The sequence below is a fragment of the Astyanax mexicanus genome, chromosome 1 (genome assembly GCF_023375975.1).
Source record: "Astyanax mexicanus isolate ESR-SI-001 chromosome 1, AstMex3_surface, whole genome shotgun sequence".
NCBI lineage: Eukaryota > Metazoa > Chordata > Actinopteri > Characiformes > Acestrorhamphidae > Astyanax > Astyanax mexicanus.
The window spans coordinates 37,314,007-37,338,272 of record NC_064408.1 but is presented as its reverse complement, the minus strand read 5'-3'; the positions used below and the strand labels follow the sequence as shown (position 1 = coordinate 37,338,272).

The window sequence follows — 24,266 nt, the reverse complement described above, 5'->3', positions numbered from 1 at the left end:
TATACTCCTTTTATTTGAGATATACTGCTGATAATGCACAGTTAATCTGATATATTAGCCAGATAACGCTAATTACCACAGCTATATACAAACGCTGTCTCTGCTTCATGCTGTTTACACGCCTGGTCTGTGCTGCATTCACTGTTTGCAGTTTACTACATGTACATCTGCAATGCACTATTAACTATTGAAAACACTGTGTTTAAAAGCACAGCGGCAAATTTGTAGCATTCTGTATTAAAGCGGCTTCCCACTACACAGATTTAAGCGTATTTCTTGCACCAGACAGCCTCAGCCAATCAGAGGAGACAATGTGCCTGTGTGGTTTATTGGTGCGCATTTTGGTGGGTTTAGGTTTGTGCCTGTGTGAAAACAAACCAAACACAGGGAGAAAACGCTCCATTTAAACAAACTCATCAACTGATCCAGACCAGAGAAACCAACTACAGGTGTGAAAATGCCCTTAATCATCACACGCTATCCGAAAGTGGTTTAGTAATCTATAATAGACTTACTGACATAGTTTCTGTATAAAAGATTTTGATAAACATGGGCTAAAGCGAGAAGCAGAACAATCACCTGCAACTTACAAGGAAGTTGATTTGTGTACACAGTAAAATCCACAGTGTTAAAATCACAGTGTAAACATGTTTTAACTCTCTGGGAGTTTTTTTAACAACCCTCAGTGATAAACAATTTATTGATTGTGGAGCGTTATTCACCCCCTTTTGGTCAGAGGCGTGCAGACATAGACATCAGGTGTTATTATTATTAAGATTTTCTGAGGCCGGTTTGAAATGATCTTTTGAAAACCTGAGCGATTAAAAACAAGTGAAAACAGAATGCCCTGAAATCAGCTCCCACACACCCGACCTCTCTCTTCCTCTGTCACGTGACCCTGCGCGGTCGCGCGCAAGGCACACTAGATGCGCTGCAGCAGCAGTTCAGTTAACGAGTCTTCAGCACAGCACGCACGGCAACAGATAGGCTTCTTCTCCCCCGTGTCCCACCAGCCAGGTAACATACACATCAAGTAAAATCCTACTGTTTGCCCTCTAAGCCCAACGTGAAATCATTTTGTTGTGCAGTAAAATGTCTCATACAGCACCAAATTACTAAGCATCTTTAGCCGACTGGTCACCAGATCCTTCATTCCGAGAGCCATCAGACTCTTTAACTCCTCCCAGTTTAACTCAGTCACACCACATGGACTTTATTACTCCACCACTTAATTATTTACATTAACACTTCCCCAACCTCACTTACGTTTAAGTACACTTTACTCATGATTGGGTATTCACATATTCACAATCTCCTTTTAGAACTATATTTGTTACAGTTGCATATTTATATTATATTTCTATGTCACATCAGCCACTTTCATAATCAATGTCATTGCACACTGCACTTTGCTCTGTTAATTATTTAATGAACATCAGCAACAACTGCACTGCTCTGTTTACAGATATGTATCTTACCTTGTATAGTACGTTTTTGTATAGCCTTATATATATATATATATATCTATCTATCTATCTATCTATCTATCTAGATAAACTAGCCGCTCTAGCCCAAATCAATGATAGATAACGTTTTTTTAATAATGAAGTGTTCCACGTGCGCTAAAAAGTGCCCTTTTCCCCCCCTGAGCACTTGCCCCCCAAAATGTCTGTGCACGCCACTGCTCTTGGTGTTGGGTTGGATGGTGGATAAAAAGAGTTTCCACCCAAGAGTTATTGTGTTATGGGAGAACCCCTGTTTTTTGCAATTTATGATGGTCTCTGTTGTTCTAAATAAAGCTTAGATTAGATTAAAAAAGTAATTTATTCTGTGGTATAGCTATAACATTTTATAATGTTTTATAGATATTCTGGTATATAGTTCTGGTTGAAGTTTAGAAAATACACAAAAACAAAAATTGAGAGTTGGTTGTGCTAGCACTAATGAGAGTAACATAGTATATGACTCTATAGTGAGTGGGATCATATGTTTTCTAGAACAGTGTTAAATTCAACTCTTAAAGAATTGCTGTGTTCAGGAAGTGTATGGATTGCTCTATAATGACCTATAATGCTCATATAATGCACATAGTAATTTTTGACAGACTGTAATACACTACAGAAGGTGTAGGGGGAGCTCTATAATGCTAAATAAAGCTGTAGCTGTAGGGGTTAGGCACTGGAAATGGAAAGACAGCCAGCAGAGGTGCTAATAAATCTGTGGTGGATACACATTGGAGAGATAATGCACTGTCCATTCTTACTGGTTTATTGATTCATATGATTTACTCACTCTGACTGGAAATGCAGGGGCAGGTAATGATCATATCATTAGTCGCAGGCGAATATCAAGGCCAGACGTGTGTATGTGTGTGTAAGTGTGCTGGTATGTATAATAGGTGTCTCTCTTCATGGGAAAAAACCCCAGTAATTATTATTCTCAGTGTGGGTCCTGATGGTCATCCCCTATGACCCCTCCAGAAAGAAGGACGTGTGGTAAAGTCAGGAGCAAATTAACCCCGAGAGAGAGCGTTCTGGAAGGAATGAGCAAATGAGTAAACGAGTCTCAGACCTTTGTGTGTCTGAGGGCCGGTGAGTAAGAGGCCCCCGGAGCCGGAGGGAAACACATTTTCAGCGTTTCTCGCGCAGACGGACACGCTTCTTTTGGCTTTACTGGCCGCCCCAAACCCGCCCTAAATCCGCTCCATCTCGACTCTTTCCTCGTGAAAAACGAACCTCGTTTGATGTCATGGATTGAGCGTTCCAGATGCCACGGATCAAAGGTCACGCGATACTTACAGCACTCGCTTATAAATTCCACAATATCCACTTAGAATTTACAGTAAGACTCAAGACACGCCCACTCTTACAGGGCTTATTCTCCACCGATCTTCACACTGTTCCCCATTTCTGTGCCACGTATTATACAAATATATACGATCACATAATACAAGATATTATAAAATAAAACTTATTTACTTCAGTTCAAGTCCTTGAAAGAATGTTTAATTGTAGTACTATTTTGTATAACAGTAAAGCTCCTTTTGTACAGGATTCATTATACAGTGGCTTGCAAAGATATTGATGCATATTTTAAGTGACAAACCAACACAAAGTAGCACATAAAAGTGAACGAAAATGATACACTGAAACCCCTAAATAAAATCAAGTGCAATCAACTGCCTTCAGAAGTCATATAATTAAGCTGTGTATAATTTAGTCTCAGTAGAAATACAAACACCTGTTCTATGAAGGCCTCAGTCCATCCACCCAAACTGACAGATCAAGCAAGGAGAGCACTTGTCAAGGAAGCAGCCAAGAGGCCCATGGTCACTCTGGAGGAGCTGCAGAAATCTGTGCACTCCACAAATCAGGCCTTTATGGAAAGTGGCAACTGGTGCAAGAAAAAAAACATTGTTGCCGTTTTCAGATTACCACAATCTGTCAGGTTGACCCAGACAGGGAGACTAGGAGACGGACACAAGTGCAGGTAAGGGGAAATTTAATAAATAGAATAAATTATATATAACAAAAAAATAACTAGACACGAAATAAACCGAAACAAACAAGAGAAAATAACAATATAAACAAACAGGGAGGCTAATGAACAAATAACTAAACAGAGCTAAGAACATAAACAAGGAATAAACAAGAAACTAGAATCTAACAAGGATAACTGAAAAGTAAACAAAACTAAACAGGGCAGGGATATATATATATATATATATATATATATATATATATATATATATATATATATATATACAAGGAAAACAACAAGGGGCTAAAGCAGGGAACTAGGGAGCGAGGAAATAAACAAGAAACAAATGAGAAGATAAACACTGAACTAGGAGAGGCAAGGAACTAGAGCTAGAGATACAAGAAAACGCTGGGAGACAAAACAACATGGGAAGGTGCAAAGACCGACAAAGACAAAGTGGCACAGGGGATCTGTTATATGAACAGGAAACACACTAGAAATGGAAACACCTGGGGAAGGGGCGGAGCTACAAATGAGACACGTGGTGGAAAACTACTGAGACAGGAGACACAGAGGAGCACAGGTTACATGGGGAAAACACACAGAGACATGAGACAAGGCCAGGACGTGACACAATCCATATAGGGGACAGAGCAAACATGTGGAAGAAGGTGCTGTGGTCAGATGAGACCAAGTTGAACTTTTTGGCCACGTTGAAAAACGCTTATTTCTTCAGCAGGGACAGGGAAGCTGGTCACAGTTGATGGGAAGATGGGAAGGAGATTCACCTTCCAGCAAGACAATGGAGGACCCTAAACATGCAGCTTTTAACATTTTGAGAACCATGTATCATTTTGGTTCCATTTCACAACATATGTGTTATTAGCACATACTGTAGTAGCTTCCAGGTTTTAAACAAAAATTTAATTTTTGCCCTATTAAATAGGTCATGAGAGTGTTTATCATATCCAGTGCTGTGCAGTATTATTTATCTGTCTGTCTGTCTGCCTGTCTGTCATTAACTAGCCGCTCCAGAGGGAGCTTTCTTGTGTTTTTCTTAAAAATTGATGTGATTTGATTAGCCATTAATAGCTATTAATTAGGATTAGATATACAGTTTCTCTGAGCAAACCTGTTCAGACTGGACTTTGTATCTCTTTTCTTTTTGTAATGTTCACTACATCCCATTACTGGTTATGAAATGGTTCATGTGCTTGATTAGTATCTGTAACACCTGATTGGCTCAGTACATGCACAAATATAATATTTTGGATCAAAGAATAATTACGATGAACATTTAGCAAAGAAAAATAATGCTCTAATTATTTATTGAAAAACAAAATCCTCAAAACAGAAAATGTACAGGAAAGAGTTAAGTTTCTTTCAGGTAATTTTGAAGAAATTCTATTGGTCCTGTAAGGCTATTCCATGGGGTACCCTAATTGTCTTTGCACACCTCCGCTCCTCACCTCGGGCATTGTGTTGTTAATCAAATGAAATCATGAAGCCTGGCCAAAAGGGCAGTTGACACCTCTTGCTTGAAGATGGGGCCAAAGGGCAACTGACCATCTTGCTTGAGGATGTCTACTGAGCTGAAGAATCTTTTTAAATGCTGGATCTGAAATGTATCTTGTTAATATGAAATGTGAATGTCTTTGTGTTTGGTATCATTTTAATGGTCTCAGTGTGAGAAGTACAATGGTCTCAATGAAGAAATGTTAAAGATAACCTTAATAAAACATCTCTGAACTTTGGGAGAAATGTCTCCATTCTGGAGAGACACTCCCCTTCCTGCTCCTGATGGGTTTAGGATTGCCCCGTGATGATCAAAGGCCATGATGAACAAATGGTGGTGATAGTCGGTAAATAGTGCCAAATTCCAATCTCAATGTAAATTTGAGGTGTAATGTTCTGGTTGGATATTTAAGGAAAGCACAAAGACATACTCTCTGAGTTTGTCTGGTAGTATGAGACCTCCCATGCTCTGCATGTAACCATCACTTCAAATATACCATACAACATTGTATTTCAAATGTACTGTGCACTATTCTTAACTGTTATCTTTAGATCTGTCTTTAGATTACTTTAGGAATATTGTTACATTGTTACATATGTCAATTAAGGTCACAATAAACCACTAACTGTTAATCTGTAGCAATTACTTTGTTGAGTCTTTTTCCTAGTAAGCCTAGGAGCCAAAGAGGTCTGTAGTCTGAGATTCTTTAAGTTTCTAGACTTTCATAGTTATATAGTGAGTTTCACTGGGTGCTATACTAAGCTCTTAACCGCTGAGGGGAATATGAAGTTTGAGTGTTATGTCCTGTAACTATTAATTTAGATTAAGTTCTGGACCGCTGAACATCTCAACCTAGGTGCCGGGCTGTTTTCACATGTTATGTAGTTTTGTTGGCTATGCCACACACTAACCTCTGAGGGAAATAGATAAGAATGAGTGTTATGTTCTGTAACCGCTAGTGTAGACTAAGTTCTGGACCGCTGAACATCTCAACCCAGGCATCAGGCTGTTCTCACATGTTATGTAGTATTGGTGTCTAGATTTTATGCTCATATCTCCTATCACTGAACTATTTAACAAGACCTAGTTTTATTAGATAGACTCTAATCTTAGTAGATGTGCTACTATTAATAGTTAACAGTTAATCTTTACCTAGTTGATAATTATAAATGGAGTCAGATTAGTTTAAATTAGTGTCTCACCTAAGTCTCATCTAAAAGTACCGGTTAGACGGAATACGCATTAGGAGGACAAGGCATAGGCCTGTTGTCGCCTCCCTTACAAAGTGGTGACCCCGACGTGATATCACAAGAATTGCAAGGACTGCAAGTGATCAACGTTATTCCGGCACAACCCGCGATGAGGTTTGAACTGGTTCTTTTCTTCAAGCTGTTCTGGTGAGTACAACCTTTTTCTTTTCTCAGCTTCAGGGAGAGTTTAATTGCACCCCATATAGACACATACAGTAGAACGGATCGGTATATCCATTGGTAGATCGGAGACCGTAGAAATCCGATGGGGGGAAAACTTTCAGTCAAGAAACACTTAAGACAGGGATATGAGAGTGTAGATGAGGAATTAATGGAAACATGTGGCGATCAACTACACCAGACCCTAGTTCGTTTGCGCGACCATGGTGTAAATTTAAGGTTGGATAACAGCGAAATCCTTGACTGGTATTGCACAGAAGGCGTCAAACTAAAACATAAAAGTAAATTTCGTGATCTCCCTGCCGCAATTGTATGGTTGCTTAGACGCAATGATTTAAAAACAATAGCCGAAGGTGAGCGTGTTTTAAACAACATCCAAAGCTTAGAGACAATGCGCTCAACAGAAATCGAAAAGCTGAGGGCACAAATTGACGCATTTGATTATGAAAAACATAGCTGGGCAAGACAAAGTGAGGTAATGGAATCTGAAATCAAACAACTCAGACAAAAACTGAACTTAGACAAGCACTACACTTCCACACTGGAAGATTATTGCAACAATGCAGGCTTCCCCGTAGCAGCCATTAGAGAAGCTGCAGTTAGCTCAACTGGCATGAGTAGGACCACAGATGATAGTGAGGATGAGGATATTGCAGTTGTTACAAAGCTCTCTAAAACCTGTCAGATCTCTAACAACAAAATGTGTGAAGCAAGTCTGCGATATCCATTAGATGAAGAGGACGATGAAGATAGACCCCAATGCAATTCTCAATTGAGAAAGCGTAATAAAACTCACGTGTACCAAAGCCCAATTATCACCCATTCAAAAACAGGCACATCTAGAAATTCTACCGTTAAAGTGTCCGTTGTCAAAACTGTGAGGGATGCAAATAATGACGTTACCACCATCACTCGAGCCCTTTCGTGTGATGAATGTTCCAAACACAAAGAAGTAGTTGGCATGATGCCTCGTCGAGGCCCATTTCAGAGTTACTGGGACAGGATAATGCTACAGGCGTCCGTTTACAACCTAGAACCCCGCGACGTATGGCAAATAATCTTGCTCACCATTCCCCAAGAGCTACAACCAAAAATGTCACATGATCTTAGAACAGGAAACATTCTAATTCGTCTCCCAGGAGAAACTACCAGTGACATCTATAACAGAATAAAAGAAAACTTGCTTGAATTGCGAGGGCCAACAAAAGCCGAATGGCACAGAATTATTGACAACAAACAGACCAACATGGAAACATTTGAGACGTTTGCAGAGCGCATGTGGGTAACATTTAGAGAATATAGTGGAGTCCCTGAGTGTGACCGTGACCATGAAATTTTACTGCAGATGCTGCGAAGCAATGCTGGGCCACAAATTCAGAATGCATTAGCTCTAGGTGGAGACTCACCACACAACACATACAATGCACTGATTGAATGGGCCACAAAAATAGAACAAAGATCAAAAGTTTACAAAACACAACCCATAGCTGCAGCCCATTGGAAAGCTGAAGGGAATAGTGATGCTGTCGTGTGTAGCTACTGTAAGAGACATGGGCATGACAGAAAACACTGTTTTAAACTGCGCGATGAAACTCAGCCAATCAGTCAATCGGGAATATCTAAGTTTAGGGGAGCATTTTGCCCAAACTCAAAATACTGTCCAAAGTCAAGCAAGGCAAAAAACGCAAGGAGGGACAGTCCTTACACAGAGGTGCAGGACAGTCCTTACAAAGAGGTGCTAACTGCTATAGATCGGATGGGTAAACCATAGGGGTGCGTGGCCTCCATTGAAGCTGGGAGTGTCAGTCCTAGTGACAATCGCGTTAAGATAAAATCTAATCTTGGAGGCCGATTAGTGAACATTTTGATTGATACCGGTGCAGTTTGCTCCTGCACAAACATACCACTTCCATTAACTAATGAAACCATCCAAATCAAAGGGATAGGCAAGGAGCTAATGACAGCCACCCGTACAAAACCAACTCGACTCGACTTAGGCTCAATAGTGTTGACTGAACAATTTTGGTATTTACCAGAAAACAGGGAGGGCACAGTGTTGGGCATGGACATAATGCAAAAGCATGGCTTTATTATTCATTGCTTGGAAAAAGAGATTGAGATTTGCACAGATAAGACTTCAAAGAACAAGTCCTGTGCTAGCATTATGTCCATTTCCACAACTGACCCAGTGCAACAGCTGATCCAAAAACAAAGTGACACAAGGGCCAATCATGAGCATGATTGTGACCTAACTGACTTTGAGGTCAGCATTGAAGGAAATTCACCTCCCCCACAGAAACAGTACAAAATCAAACCAGAAGCAGAAGCTTCTGAACACGGCACTGTCAAAGAGCTAGAAACTAGGAGTATAGTCAGAAAATGCGGCCCAGTCACAAATTCACCACGTTTACCAGTGCCAAAAGGGCTATCTCAAGCAACGCCAAATGTAGCCAACCCAGCCACAATTTTAATTCAATTACCTGATGCCTTGTCTTCAGGTTTGGATATCAAAAATGGTTTCTTGTCCCTTTACCCAAAAGACCAAGGGAAACTTGCGTTTCCCATAAACCAAACTCAATTTACATGGCAAAGAAAGTGTCAAGAACAACACATTAGTCCAGAAGCATTCCACAAGGATGCTTCAGAAATTCTCAGTCCGTGTGATAGCACAGAAGAGGTAACTAGCTATGTAGGTGAAATCCTACCTGAGACAAAAGGTCCGTTGTATGACCATTTAAACCTTGTGGATAATGTCATTCAGACTTGGGGAGCTGTGAGTTTTCAACTAAATGAGGAGAAAGCACAGATTGGACAAAATGAGGCTCAATACTTAGGAGACACGTTACCCCAAAACCACTGTGCACTGACAGAGGATAGACACAAATGCATTGCTAAACTGCCAAGACCAGACACACTTAACTCGCTCCAAAAGGTGTTAGGAACTGCTAATTTTCTTCGCGAGTTCATCTCAAATTTTTCAGGTGTCGTAACACCTTTATATGCATTGTCAAAAGGCAAATTGAAACCCTCTGAAGTCCAAGACTGGACTATTGAACATGAAAATGCCTTCACTGAACTACAAGAGCCTTTATGTGTTGTGCCAGCTTTAGGCCTGCCCAGTCCATCCAAAACATTCCACATTCAAATTGACACACACAAGAATACCCATGGCAGTGTATTAGCTCAAGAACATGGGGGAAAGCTTAGACCAGTAGTGTACTACAGTCAAAGAAAGTCTGTGATAGAAACTGAATTTGATCTATGCACACAGCAAGTCCTGGCAGTTCATTGGATGTTGACCACAACAGAGCCTGTTGTTGGTTTCCAGTCTGTTGCAGTGCACAGGGTGCATATGCCAGTTCAAATGTTGCTACAAAGAAAAATCAAAGGGGTTTCAGCACAGAAGCTTGTGCAGTGGCTTACTGACATTAACATTTGTGACATTACAACAGTTAATGACAGAATCTTACCACACCAGCCAAAAGAAGTACACGGCCAGCCCCATTTTTGTGAACCAAAGTCAGAGACTGAAAGTTCTGTGCTTGGCAATGTGCCAGGCCAAACCAGACTGTACATTGATCTCAAATCTCTCTGTTGTCTTTGTTGTATGTACCCAGGTTTTCACACTGCCGTTCCATGGATCCAGATGCCAGGAGAGTGTCCGGACCAGAAAACAGTTACCTGGGCCGGCGAGCCTTTCTCAATTGTAATGTCAAGTGTGGGAGATGGGTATGGAAATATTACAAGGAGCCATCCACACCTCACATCACACTTCCAATAATGCAGTCAGTGATATGGCTCCCCGGAGTAGCTCCGGAACCAATTTGTAACAACAGAAATTGTTATAGAGAGGGATCCACCCATCTCCCCACTCAGAATATAACCACCAAATTTCCAAAATCTTACAACATGTCCAAAAAACACACCACATTCCAAAATTGGCATTTTGAATTTGGTGTATCAGTTTGCATAATGGACTGGATCCTAAAAAGTCTTACTACACAGGATCTAGAAATAGCCACATATAGATGCACACATACAATCTCACACATATAGTGTACACAGACATGCTCTTTAATCCTTACTTCTTTCACAGAAGACCAACCCAGCCAAGAAATCCGGAACCTTCGTCTGCAAAAGAACCCTAAGCATGTCCTAAATAATTAGATTGAAACTTTGGACCTACACAGGCGGTTTATATATATGAAGGATATTAATTATGCTGAATTGTTATCCTCTTTTACAATGTATATTAGCACTAAGTGCACTGTTTGTATTGGATTCTTTGTAAACTTTCTCATTTATCCACCCAGAACAGATTTTTTGAAATTCCACTACAATTAACTCCATAGAGGTTGTGGTGAAGAATCAAGTAATAAAATGGGACCACATTGTGGGGCATATGACTTTAGAAAACACTGAGACCTTGTTCACTTCTTGCATTTGCTGTCATGAGACTACTAGTTACATTCTTTGTACTTGTAACATTCTTAAAACTTTTTCACAGAACAACTCAAGGCTGATCAGCATCCAATCTCTGCATGGAAATGAACTTTTTCACCTACAGTGGTCTGACCTGTCAGGCAAATCACAGCTTCTGCCTAGAGATCACTTGGATGTTTCTCCCTGGTGGAACGACACCTTTTATGAGGAAAACACTTGTGCCCTGACAGAAACAATGGACTTAGTTGAACAGACCATTCTAAATGTGGATTATCACATCACCCAAGCATAGGTACAGACGAACCTGGCCAAGAAGACTGCTGAGATCCTGCCCAGTTCATCTACACACTCGGCTCAGTACACTTACACTGGGTGGGATTGGGTGTTCAGAGGATGTGTATTTGCAAGTATGGTCACATTCACTGTCACCCTGATCCAGTGTTGCTATGTCCGATGTGCTCTTCGTTCACTCTGCAAAGCCACACACTTCGTGCCCAGCCCCTGCAGCTGTCAACTTCACAAAGACTGCAGGAGTAGACCTGGGATGGGGTATGGACTGAATTGGAATTGACCCCCGTGATCTTTGATTGGCTCTCAGGGGCCAAAAGGGGGGAATCTGTAAGGCTATTCCATGGGGTACCCTAATTGTCTTTGCACACCTCCGCTCCTCACCTCGGGCATTGTGTTGTTAATCAAATGAAATCATGAAGCCTGGCCAAAAGGGCAGTTGACACCTCTTGCTTGAAGATGGGGCCAAAGGGCAACTGACCATCTTGCTTGAGGATGTCTACTGAGCTGAAGAATCTTTTTAAATGCTGGATCTGAAATGTATCTTGTTAATATGAAATGTGAATGTCTTTGTGTTTGGTATCATTTTAATGGTCTCAGTGTGAGAAGTACAATGGTCTCAATGAAGAAATGTTAAAGATAACCTTAATAAAACATCTCTGAACTTTGGGAGAAATGTCTCCATTCTGGAGAGACACTCCCCTTCCTGCTCCTGATGGGTTTAGGATTGCCCCGTGATGATCAAAGGCCATGATGAACAAATGGTGGTGATAGTCGGTAAATAGTGCCAAATTCCAATCTCAATGTAAATTTGAGGTGTAATGTTCTGGTTGGATATTTAAGGAAAGCACAAAGACATACTCTCTGAGTTTGTCTGGTAGTATGAGACCTCCCATGCTCTGCATGTAACCATCACTTCAAATATACCATACAACATTGTATTTCAAATGTACTGTGCACTATTCTTAACTGTTATCTTTAGATCTGTCTTTAGATTACTTTAGGAATATTGTTACATTGTTACATATGTCAATTAAGGTCACAATAAACCACTAACTGTTAATCTGTAGCAATTACTTTGTTGAGTCTTTTTCCTAGTAAGCCTAGGAGCCAAAGAGGTCTGTAGTCTGAGATTCTTTAAGTTTCTAGACTTTCATAGTTATATAGTGAGTTTCACTGGGTGCTATACTAAGCTCTTAACCGCTGAGGGGAATATGAAGTTTGAGTGTTATGTCCTGTAACTATTAATTTAGATTAAGTTCTGGACCGCTGAACATCTCAACCTAGGTGCCGGGCTGTTTTCACATGTTATGTAGTTTTGTTGGCTATGCCACACACTAACCTCTGAGGGAAATAGATAAGAATGAGTGTTATGTTCTGTAACCGCTAGTGTAGACTAAGTTCTGGACCGCTGAACATCTCAACCCAGGCATCAGGCTGTTCTCACATGTTATGTAGTATTGGTGTCTAGATTTTATGCTCATATCTCCTATCACTGATGGGGTACCCTAATTGTCTTTGCACACCTCCGCTCCTCACCTCGGGCATTGTGTTGTTAATCAAATGAAATCATGAAGCCTGGCCAAAAGGGCAGTTGACACCTCTTGCTTGAAGATGGGGCCAAAGGGCAACTGACCATCTTGCTTGAGGATGTCTACTGAGCTGAAGAATCTTTTTAAATGCTGGATCTGAAATGTATCTTGTTAATATGAAATGTGAATGTCTTTGTGTTTGGTATCATTTTAATGGTCTCAGTGTGAGAAGTACAATGGTCTCAATGAAGAAATGTTAAAGATAACCTTAATAAAACATCTCTGAACTTTGGGAGAAATGTCTCCATTCTGGAGAGACACTCCCCTTCCTGCTCCTGATGGGTTTAGGATTGCCCCGTGATGATCAAAGGCCATGATGAACAAATGGTGGTGATAGTCGGTAAATAGTGCCAAATTCCAATCTCAATGTAAATTTGAGGTGTAATGTTCTGGTTGGATATTTAAGGAAAGCACAAAGACATACTCTCTGAGTTTGTCTGGTAGTATGAGACCTCCCATGCTCTGCATGTAACCATCACTTCAAATATACCATACAACATTGTATTTCAAATGTACTGTGCACTATTCTTAACTGTTATCTTTAGATCTGTCTTTAGATTACTTTAGGAATATTGTTACATTGTTACATATGTCAATTAAGGTCACAATAAACCACTAACTGTTAATCTGTAGCAATTACTTTGTTGAGTCTTTTTCCTAGTAAGCCTAGGAGCCAAAGAGGTCTGTAGTCTGAGATTCTTTAAGTTTCTAGACTTTCATAGTTATATAGTGAGTTTCACTGGGTGCTATACTAAGCTCTTAACCGCTGAGGGGAATATGAAGTTTGAGTGTTATGTCCTGTAACTATTAATTTAGATTAAGTTCTGGACCGCTGAACATCTCAACCTAGGTGCCGGGCTGTTTTCACATGTTATGTAGTTTTGTTGGCTATGCCACACACTAACCTCTGAGGGAAATAGATAAGAATGAGTGTTATGTTCTGTAACCGCTAGTGTAGACTAAGTTCTGGACCGCTGAACATCTCAACCCAGGCATCAGGCTGTTCTCACATGTTATGTAGTATTGGTGTCTAGATTTTATGCTCATATCTCCTATCACTGAACTATTTAACAAGACCTAGTTTTATTAGATAGACTCTAATCTTAGTAGATGTGCTACTATTAATAGTTAACAGTTAATCTTTACCTAGTTGATAATTATAAATGGAGTCAGATTAGTTTAAATTAGTGTCTCACCTAAGTCTCATCTAAAAGTACCGGTTAGACGGAATACGCATTAGGAGGACAAGGCATAGGCCTGTTGTCGCCTCCCTTACAGTCCATACACAGAAATTTTAACAACCTGTAAGGGACAGTTGTTTTTTTGTTGTTTTTTTTAAATAGTGATGTAATCTAAAAATGGAGATACTTGTTTTTCATTGGACAGTGAAAAAATATTTGTTTTATATTATGTTGAAAATGTTTAAAGTGCAAATACAAGCACATAATTTTACTTATTTGACTGAAAATGAAACAGTAATTATAAAGGGGAATAGATAACTCTAGAGTATCTGTCTTGATCATTATATTTTACTTTATAATTTTCATTGAGCTGAATTGAATGTGACCTACTTTGCCTATATTTTATTGTTATTTTAATTGAATTGAATGTTTTTATCATGTCTGCTTCTGTAATGATCATTTCCTCTGGGCTTATTAAAATAGTTTCGCTGTTATTCATTCACCCACCTGCGAGACCGCCAGCATGCCTGTCCACCGTCCAAAACAAATAAAACACATAATGCAAAGAGAAAAGAAGTAGAAAGAGGAAAAGAAATAGAAATATGGCTTGAAAGTAAAAAACACAAATAGAATGAAAGAAAGAAAGAAGAAAAGAAGAAAAGAAATAAGTAGATAGAAAAGAAATGATATAGGAATATAAGGAATGTAAAAGTAAGAAAGAAAGAACAGAAGAACAAAAATAAAGATTGGAAAATAAAGAATAAGACAATAGGTAGAGAATAATAGAAAACAAATAGAAAAGAAAGAGAAAGGGGAAAGTCAGTGTTGATGAGACTCAGCCATTGTAGGCTGATTCAGATCTGGGTTGAGATGTAATAAACTCAGAGGAGCGTGCAGCCTTTAAAATGCCAGTGTACAACACACACACACACACGCACACACACTCTCTCTCTCTTTCTCTCTCTGTCACTTTATAAAAGACTTTACACACAGGCTCATGCGTCTAGCAGATGCCGGAGTTTTTCCACTTGCCAGCGAAAGCGTCTTCATCTACACAAAGCAGAACTTCATCTTCACTTCATGTTATATTTATTCCTCCACATCTCCACACAAGAACACCCAGAATACCCTGCAACACAGCACACTGTCTGATAGCATGAGCTGCTGCTGCTGGAGCGCACACTTCAAACACACACACACACACACACACATCAACATTTATCTGCTTTATCACAACAGAAAGTCCCAAACTTTCTCCATCAGTGAAAGTAGACTGAACAGCTTTAATCTGATAACAGTCTGCTGTCTGATTCATCTTTTACTCAGATATAGCTCCACACAAACATCCCTAATAATTATAAACACAAACCTCATACAGCACTAAATATAACTGCTTTATTATATACAGTATGTCTAACTCATTTCATCTTATTGGGACAGAAACATTCAGAGAAAAGTTCTAAAAGTCTAAAAAAATGTCTCTAAAGGCATGAAGAAAAACCAAGACTCAGAAATTAAATTCATTAAAATTCAAATAGAACTAAATATGTCTTTAGAAGAACCACTGGTAAGAACTGAGACTCAAACAATCCACAAAACCTTCATAAAAGCATAAAGAAAAAACAATAAGAAGATCTAAAAAAGAACCAAGACAAAAATCCAAGACTTAAAAAGAGACTCTCAGTAAGAGCACAAAGAAAAAAAAAACACTACATTCACAGAGAACCAATGTTTACAAAGAGTTTGTAAGACCTTTAAAAGATAACCTTAATATTTGCCAGAGAAATAACTCCTGAGAGCGAACAAAAATTTAATGAAAATGTCTCTAAAAGCATGAGAAACTGTTCCGAAAATCTAAGACTCAAAAACAGGACCTCCTTTAGATTATATGGAAAAAACACTGAGAGTAGCCAATATTCAAAAATAACAATGACTTAAAAAGATACAAGACTTAAAAAGAGAATCTACTTAAATGAAACTTAAAAGTAGCAGCTCCCTAAAAGCATAGAGAAGAATGATTGAGATGAACCAAGACTCAAAAAGAAAAGCTCTCTGAGAGCATATAAAAAATATATATGAGAAGGATCTTAAATGCAGTATATCCTTAGGAGCATGAGTAAACACTACAGAGAGGAGCCAAGATTCAATATCACAATATCCATGAAAGGGAACACTACTGAGAGGAAGCTACACTCAAAAGCAGAATCAACATAAAAGCCTGATGGAACACTACAGAGAAAACCCAAGACTTAAAATCTGAATCTTCTTAACTGCATTAGAAAGAAACTCTAAAAGGAACCAAGACTCAAAGGAAGAAACTCATCCAAGAGCATGAGGAAAATCTCCCTAAAAGTATTAATAACCAAAACGGAGAGGAACAAGGAAACACATTAGGAAACAGAGATGAACCAAGACTTACAATGAGATTCTCCTTAAGAGCATGAGGGAGCACTACAGAGAGGAACCAAGACTCAATAGCAGAATATCCATAAGAGGGAAAAATACTGAGAGGAAGCTACACTCAAAAGCAGAATCTCTATAAAAGCCTGACAGAACACTATTGAGAGAACCAGAGACTTAAAAGCTTAAGTGCATAAGCAAGAACCTCTAAGAGAAACCAAGACTTAAAAGGAGAAATTCCCCAAGAGCATGAGGAAAACCTCCCTTAAATCAACAAGAAGAACACTGAAGGGGACTAGGGAACCAATAAGGGAACAGTACAGAGAGCAACCAAGACTCAAAAGGAGATTCTCCTTAAGAGCATGAGGGAACAGTACAGAAAGGAACCAAGACTCAATAGAAGAATATCCATAAAAGCATGAGGAAACACTCAGAAAAAGCAAAACTCAAAAGCAGAATCTCCATAAAAGCATGAGGAAACACTACTGAAAGAACCCGAGACTTAAAAGCTAAATCTCTTCAAGTGCATAAGAAAGAAACTCTGAGAGACACCAAGACTCAAAGGGAGAAAGCCACCAAGAGCATGAGAAAAACCTCTCTAAAAGCATGAGGAAGAAACACTGAGAGGAACAAGGAAACCCATTAGGATACAGAGATGAACCAGTACTTAAAAGGAGTTTCTCCTTAAGAGCATGAGGGAACAGTACAGAAAGGAACCAAGACTCAATAGCAGAATATCCATAAGAGCATGAGGAAACAGTACAGAAAGGAACCAAGACTCAATAGCAGAATATCCATAAGAGCATGAGGAAACACTCAGAAAAAGCAAAACTCAAAAGCCTTATCTCTATAAAAGCATGAGAGAACACTTCTAAGAGAACCCGAGACTTAAAAGCTGAATCTTCTAAAGTGCATAAGAGAGAACCTCAGAGAATCCAAGACTCAAAGGGAGAAAGTCACCAAGAACATGAGGAAAACCTCTCTAAAAGCATGAGGAAGAAACACTAAGAGAAATAAGAAGACTCATTAGGAAACAGAGATAAACCAAGACTCAAAAGGAGTTTCTCCTTAAGAGCATGAGGAAACAGTACAGAGAGGAACCAAGACTCAATAGCAGAATATCCATAAGAGCATGAGGAAACACTCAGAAAAAGCAAAACTCAAAAGCCTTATCTCTATAAAAGCATGAGGAAACACTTCTAAGAGAACCCGAGACTTAGAAGCTGAACCAAGACTCAAAGGGAGAAAGTCACCAAGAGCACAAGGAAAACCTCTCTAAAAGCATGAGGAAGAAACACTGAGATGAAACGAAGGAACCGAAGAGGGAACACTACAGAGAGGAATCAAGACTCAAACAGAGATTCTCCCTAAGAGCATGAGGGAACAGTAGTGAGGGGAACCAAGACTCAAAAGAAAAGAACCTCTGATAGCGCTTTTCCACCAAAAGAACTCTAGTTCTTGAGCCAGTTCTGTTGGGGCTTATAAGAACTGTGGTGCTTTTCAGCAAACCAGCTTGTGTTTCCACCAGTTTGAGTGGAACCGTCAAAGCATCATATCATACGTCATCAACAGAGGGTGACCAAAAGTGGTTACGGTTCGCACAGAAGAACCCAGTCTAAAAGAATGAGAATCTCTTAAGTCCAGACCAAAACTCAAAGAACCTCTCTGAGAACATGTGAAGAACTGCAGAAGAAATGGGGAGAAGAAGAAGGAGGAGAAGAAGAAGCGTGAGGAAACACTGAGAGCAACTAAAGCTCAAAGATTATTTCACTTATACAGTTCCAAACAGACACTGGACAGTTTTAATCCAGGTGTTTGTTTGCTAGGATTGAGTGTGTTTGTTTAGTAAAGCAGGGCCTGAGTTTGAAGATGGTGCAGCTCCAGCAGTTCTGGATCAGGGATTTAAGGTGGAAAGGGTTAAAGAGGTGCTGGTCATCTTGGTCTGAGGCAGGCCGGCTGTTTTAAGGCCGGGGCTGTCAGATCGGTGTCAGCATCAGCCGTGCTCTTCAACAATAACTGTTTTCATTCTCTAGCTAAAACATTGCCATTGTGTAAATACACCATTCCCAAAATTGGCTCGTTTACAGTGACTGTGTGCGTGTGTGTGTGTGTGTGTGTGTGTGTGTGTGTATGAGCCGGCTGTCTCTGTTAGTATTAAAGCTAATAAATGTTTTGACGGTTTTGTCAGAGCCTCTGCGGAGTTGCTTTTAGAGTGAGAGGAAATCTGCCAAATGGAGACTTCCTGTGTGAAAGCAGCTCGGGTTTGTTGAGCCGAAACACGGCTGCGTCCCAAACTGGTGTTTAAACATCCTCTTCTGTGAATATGGGAGCGCAGCACAGCAATGGGGAAATGGACTGTTGGAATGAGAACAAACATATACACATGCAGGCACACACACAGAGACACACACACACACACACACACACACACATTCATTCTCTCGGTGGACGGCCTGAGTGTGTGTGAGGTCTGCTGTTACAGCTGCTGTGAGAAAATAAGATATAAAACGTCCTTTATTTTAAACTGTTCAGGTCTGTCCTGAGGAGCCAAATCATCTACAGTTCCTGCTTAGGAAACTGGGTGTGTGAGTTTGTTTGTGCATGTGTGTGTGTTTGTGTGTGTGTGTGTGTGTGTGTGTGTGTGTGTGTGTGTGTGTGTGTGTGTGTGTGTGTGTGTGTGTGTGTGTGTGAGAGAGAGAGAGATAGAGAGAGCACATGCAGGGCTTCCGACGAACTGGGAGTGAGAGTAAGTGAAGCGGGACTCGTGAGTGGGTGAGGAAATTATGTGTGTATTTAAACCAAAACAGCTAAGCAGAGAAGTTCACAGGTCACTTTATGCTAATCAAAGTTGACTTCAATATTTCAATGATACATAAACTTATTCATAAAATATAAAAAAAGAGTTTAAAGAAACCCTCAGCCATACATGGCGTTACATAGAAAATGAATGCGGGTCATTTTTGAGACCCATGTTGTGCATTAGAGGGTTAGTGATACAAAAAGGGCTTTTATACTAAAAGTAGGACAATAAAACATAGAATAAGGATGTATGATGATCAAAAACAAGTTAATTTAGGAATACCTTAAATTCTGAATGACTTTAATTAACACTGTATTCTGCTTTATAAAGCATTGTCTACATATAAAATACAGCCTTTTAGGGTCTTATATGTAGGATCTTGATCCAAATTGTTTTTATTCTATTTGATCTTTAATGGATTTAAAAAATATATATTTCATAACAGACATTGTTGAAGGTGACTTCTACAGTGAATGAAGTTTCTAGCCACTACAAACTAGCTATGGATATCTTCAAAATAAACAAGAATCTATTTGTGTAAGTCAGTATTAAGGGTAGCTTATATTCGTCTCAAATGTAAATGTAATAAAGGTGCATAATACATAATACATAGTACATACACATAATGTAAAATAAGACTAATTTTTTACTAAAAATATACTAAAAATAAGACTAAAAATAAGGGTTTATAAATGGTTTACAATTAGTTTATTAATGGTTACTAATTCAAAATTACCCCCCCCCAGGGGTAAAAATAAAATAAGGATGATCAAAAACAAGTTAATTTAGGCATACCTTAAATTCTGAATGACTTTAATTCATTTATTCCAAAGACATAAAAATGATGATGCTGATTTTTAACAGATATCAATAGGTGTTAATAATTATGTTACATTATAAATTATTTTCCAAGTAAGCCTTGAGAAGCAGAGATTGACAGAGGGTCTCCCCTCCAGTTTGTTACAAACGTATGACAACATTTTTTTTTAAATGTTTATCATTTTAGCTCGATTTTAAGTCCAATGTGGTTGGATACAACAGAATATCATGATCGGGCCTAATTTTAGCTTTGCCATGCGTTGTTTATCATTCAGTGTGAGAAAGAAAGCGGTGCCCGATTAAATGCCCAAACAAATTTTGGTCGCCGGTCTCGTAGTGTGAGCTGTCTCATTGGAAATATAAGTCATGAAAACCCTTCATGTCATCCATCTACATATAATATATAAAAGGAAAACCAGCATCATAAATTGCATAGATTGTTACATACTCATACTAGGTATTTAATCAACCAGACCAGGACCTGTGAGTCCATGTACAGTGTGAGTCTTCATTTTACACAGAATTTCAGAGCACAACAGAGCACAATTTAGCAAAGCTATGTGCTTTCTCAACATTTTGCAACATTTTGCAAAATTCTCGACAATAAGAGTGGGTTCCTTATAGTGACTTGGAATAAAATTTGAGGAATTGCAGTAAATCACAAATAAACAAAATATTTCCTGTACTTCTGTTTATTATTAGTTACATCTAAAGGTGACTTTACAATCTAAACATGTTACAATGGGAATAAGTACGTACAAAAAAAAACTAATTCTACCTTTAAATTTGATTGTAATTAAATTTACGTGGCATTTAGTACAAAATTGGCTCGTGCTGTGAAAAAAAATACATTTTATTCTCTCTAGCATGTTGAACATTATAGTGATTTGATTGTTGAAAAGAAATTACAGCTCATATTAAGACATTAAATATGTATGTGCTTGCGTTGTGTGCTGCGAATACAGGTGAAGTTAAATGATCACAGAGCGGCTGATTGAGAGTGAAACCCTGCATCCATTTTTTTTTGCGATTTGCAACCTTTTTCTGCGATTGCGATTTCTTTGTAAAACACTCGATAAAATGCGGCAGAAAAGCGATGAATCTGGCAGATCTTTGCACGCATGTTGCGACGTTAGTGAAACGACAATTCACAGAGTCACAATTTATTTGCATAAAAATTAAAGAAAAGTTCAAATCTTTGTCGCCTGTAGTTCTGCTGCTTTGTTGCTTGTTGCCTTCCGCGCCCTGCCATAGCAAACTAATGGTCACCTGTCGCATTGTCGCTTTCCAGTGTGAACGCAGGGTTACAGTTCCTCAGGGGCCAGTGTTTGGCCACTCCCTGAAATCTGTTGTATGAATTCAGTGTATTATATTTGTCATGTGTTTACAGTATGTTTGTTTGTGTGCTTTTGCTTATGGGTTCAGTCCAAATCAAATCATATCTCCCACTGCAGTCTCCCACTGAGGTTTACTCTACTCCACTCCCATTGTTTGATATCACATCCTCAGTCTGAATCCGGGTATCCGAGATGTCTCGGGAGTTCTGGGATCCATCATGCTGTTGCTCTGACTCACAGTGGAGAAGAGGAGGAGATCCTGACCACTTTTGACATTTGCTCCCACTTTTTCCTCCAAAACCCTGTAATTAGCAGCTCAGGCGGATTAGCTGTGACACCGAGTGAAGCGCTCACCAACTCGGACTGAGCTTCTCTCTCAACAACTTTATACCCTCCAAAACTTAGACTGGAGCTCACACACACACACACACACACACACACACACACACACACACATACACATCTACACATATACACGCTTACACACATGCCGAGACACACACTTACACACAGGAGAAACAGAGGGAGTTTGGGGCATTTTGTAGGTTAGAAATCTACAGAAACTTCTGGGACTGTTCAAGAACACAGTGTCAGCAGTCTAGCTGCACACACACACACACACACACACACACACACACACACACACACACACACGGGGCAGACAGAAGTAGGGCGCGAGAGATGAGGAGAGGCAGCAAAAGCTGCAGAAAGAAAAAAAAATAATGCCCACCCATACAAAAAACTGATATGGCCACATATAAAAAAACAACAGTAAATACAAGACATTACATACAGTACACTCACAATTTACACACACAATTCCTGTTTATTAACTGAATATAACAGATTAAACTAAACTAACATAACATATATGATGTTCCATAATCTACATGATTTGTTGCTGTATCCAGGAAATACATTTATAAGATTCATTTAAACTCATTGACATTTAAACAACTAAACACATTAGCATGTTCGTCATGTTAGTTACAATGCATAGATTTTTATATACAGCTCTGGAAAAAAAATTAAGAGCCCACTTCAGTTTCTGAATCAGTTTCTCTGATTTTGCTATTTATAGGTTTATGTTTGAGTAAAATTTACATTGTTGTTTTATTCTATAAACTACAGACAACATTTCTCCCAAATTCCAAATAAAAATATTGTCCTTTAGAGTATTATTTTTTTTTGCAGAAATTACTATATAAAAATAAATAATAATAATGCAGAGCTTTCAGACCTCAAATAATGCAAAGTAATCAAATTCATATTCATAAAGTTTTAAGAGTTCAGAAATCAATATTTGGGAAAAATATCCTGGATTTAATCCCATTTAATACATTCTCCTCCACCAGTCTTACACACTGCTTTTGGATAACTTTATGCCACTCCTGGTGCAAATATTTAAGCAGTTCAGTTTGGTTTGATAGCTTGTGATCATCCATCTTCCTCTTGATGATATTGCAGAGGTTTTTAATTAGAAAATCAAAGACACTCGTCATTTTTAATTGGCCTCTAATTTTTTTTCAGAGCTGTATATGGAATATTGACCATGGTGTAGAGTCATTGTTATAAAATAAAGAATGAACACTGTATTCTGCTTCATAAAGCATTGTGTACATGTAAAATACAGGCTTTTAGGGTCTTGTATGTAGGATCTTGATCCAAATTGTTTTAAATCTATTTTATCTTTAATGGATTTTCTATTTTCCTCTCCTAACAGACATTGTTGAAGGTGACTTGAATATTTAAATGCTGAAGTATGAGTAATGCTACTCTTATTACAGTGAATAAAGTTTCTAGCCTTCTAAATGTAAATGTAATAAAGGTGCATGATACAAAGTTAATTTTATTGTACTACAAATTGCATTTCAATTTTCTATCAACTGATTTCTGTGTAGACATTTTCCTGACGAAAGAAACATTAGAAATTGAAATGAAATGTTTTAAAAAGACAAAGGTTTTCTTGGATTGTCCTTATTTGTATGCTGTATGTTTACATGTGTTACCTTTTTTGGTACCACTTTAAAATAAGACTACCTTTATAAAGTGTTTTATAAATGGTTTACAATTAGTTTATTAATGGTTACTAATTACGTTGTAAAGACTTAAAAATCATTAATAATCAGTTATAACACAAACATACAAAGGGCAACAATATAGATGGCTGTGGGTTCATTATTTGGCAAACAACAGGTCATTGTTGCCCTTTCTACGTTTGTGTTTTAACTATAATAAGTACACATTTTTTTACACTAGTGCCTCAATTTACTATAATTTACAACATTTCTAAGTGTTTAAATGTAGTAATGTTAAATAATGTCTTAGCTAGTGTTAATTAATAATTATTTGAGACATTACTCAAGCATTTAAGCATCTTACTTCCATTACTGTCATAAGTACTGTTAACTGTGACCCTTGTCATGAAGTTTTACTGAAAAATAATCATACAATCCGTGCTTTACTCTGGTGCTAGCATATGTGTGTAATATATGTCCTCCAGTCTGCTTTTCTTACACACTCTAAAGCAACAACAATAACAGAAACAGGTCTATACTTAGCGCTGGGTAATTTAAATACATCACAAACAGCACAAACACTTAACACTAATGTGTGCTGGCGGCTCTGGGGCATTTTTTGCATCAGCCTGATCCAAAATAAACCCAGTACTACTGTCAGCTAACCCATAATTACAATATTTGGGAAAAAGTCATTAACCAGCAGCTCTCTCTCTCTCTCTCTCTCTCTCTCTCTCTCTCTCTCTCTCTCTCTCTCTCTATCTGTCTTTACTTTAGTATTTTAATCTCAGTGTCTTGATGAGGTAGAGTCACCTGGAATAGTTTTCTCAGCGTCTTGAAGGAGTTTCTGGAGGTGCTGAACTATAGATGCTGATTTTCCTTCAGGCTGTGAAGCTCAGAATACAATTGTGTGTTTTCAGTTACAATACCTACAATATTGACTTATTGTACAATATATATAT

General features: G+C 38.6%; 1 pseudogene; it reads left to right on the top strand.

Moving 5' to 3' along the window:
- Positions 1-6,355: 6,355 nt before the first annotated feature.
- On the top strand, positions 6,356-11,440 carry LOC125782652 (uncharacterized; annotated as a pseudogene).
- The last annotated feature ends 12,826 nt before the right edge of the window (positions 11,441-24,266 follow it).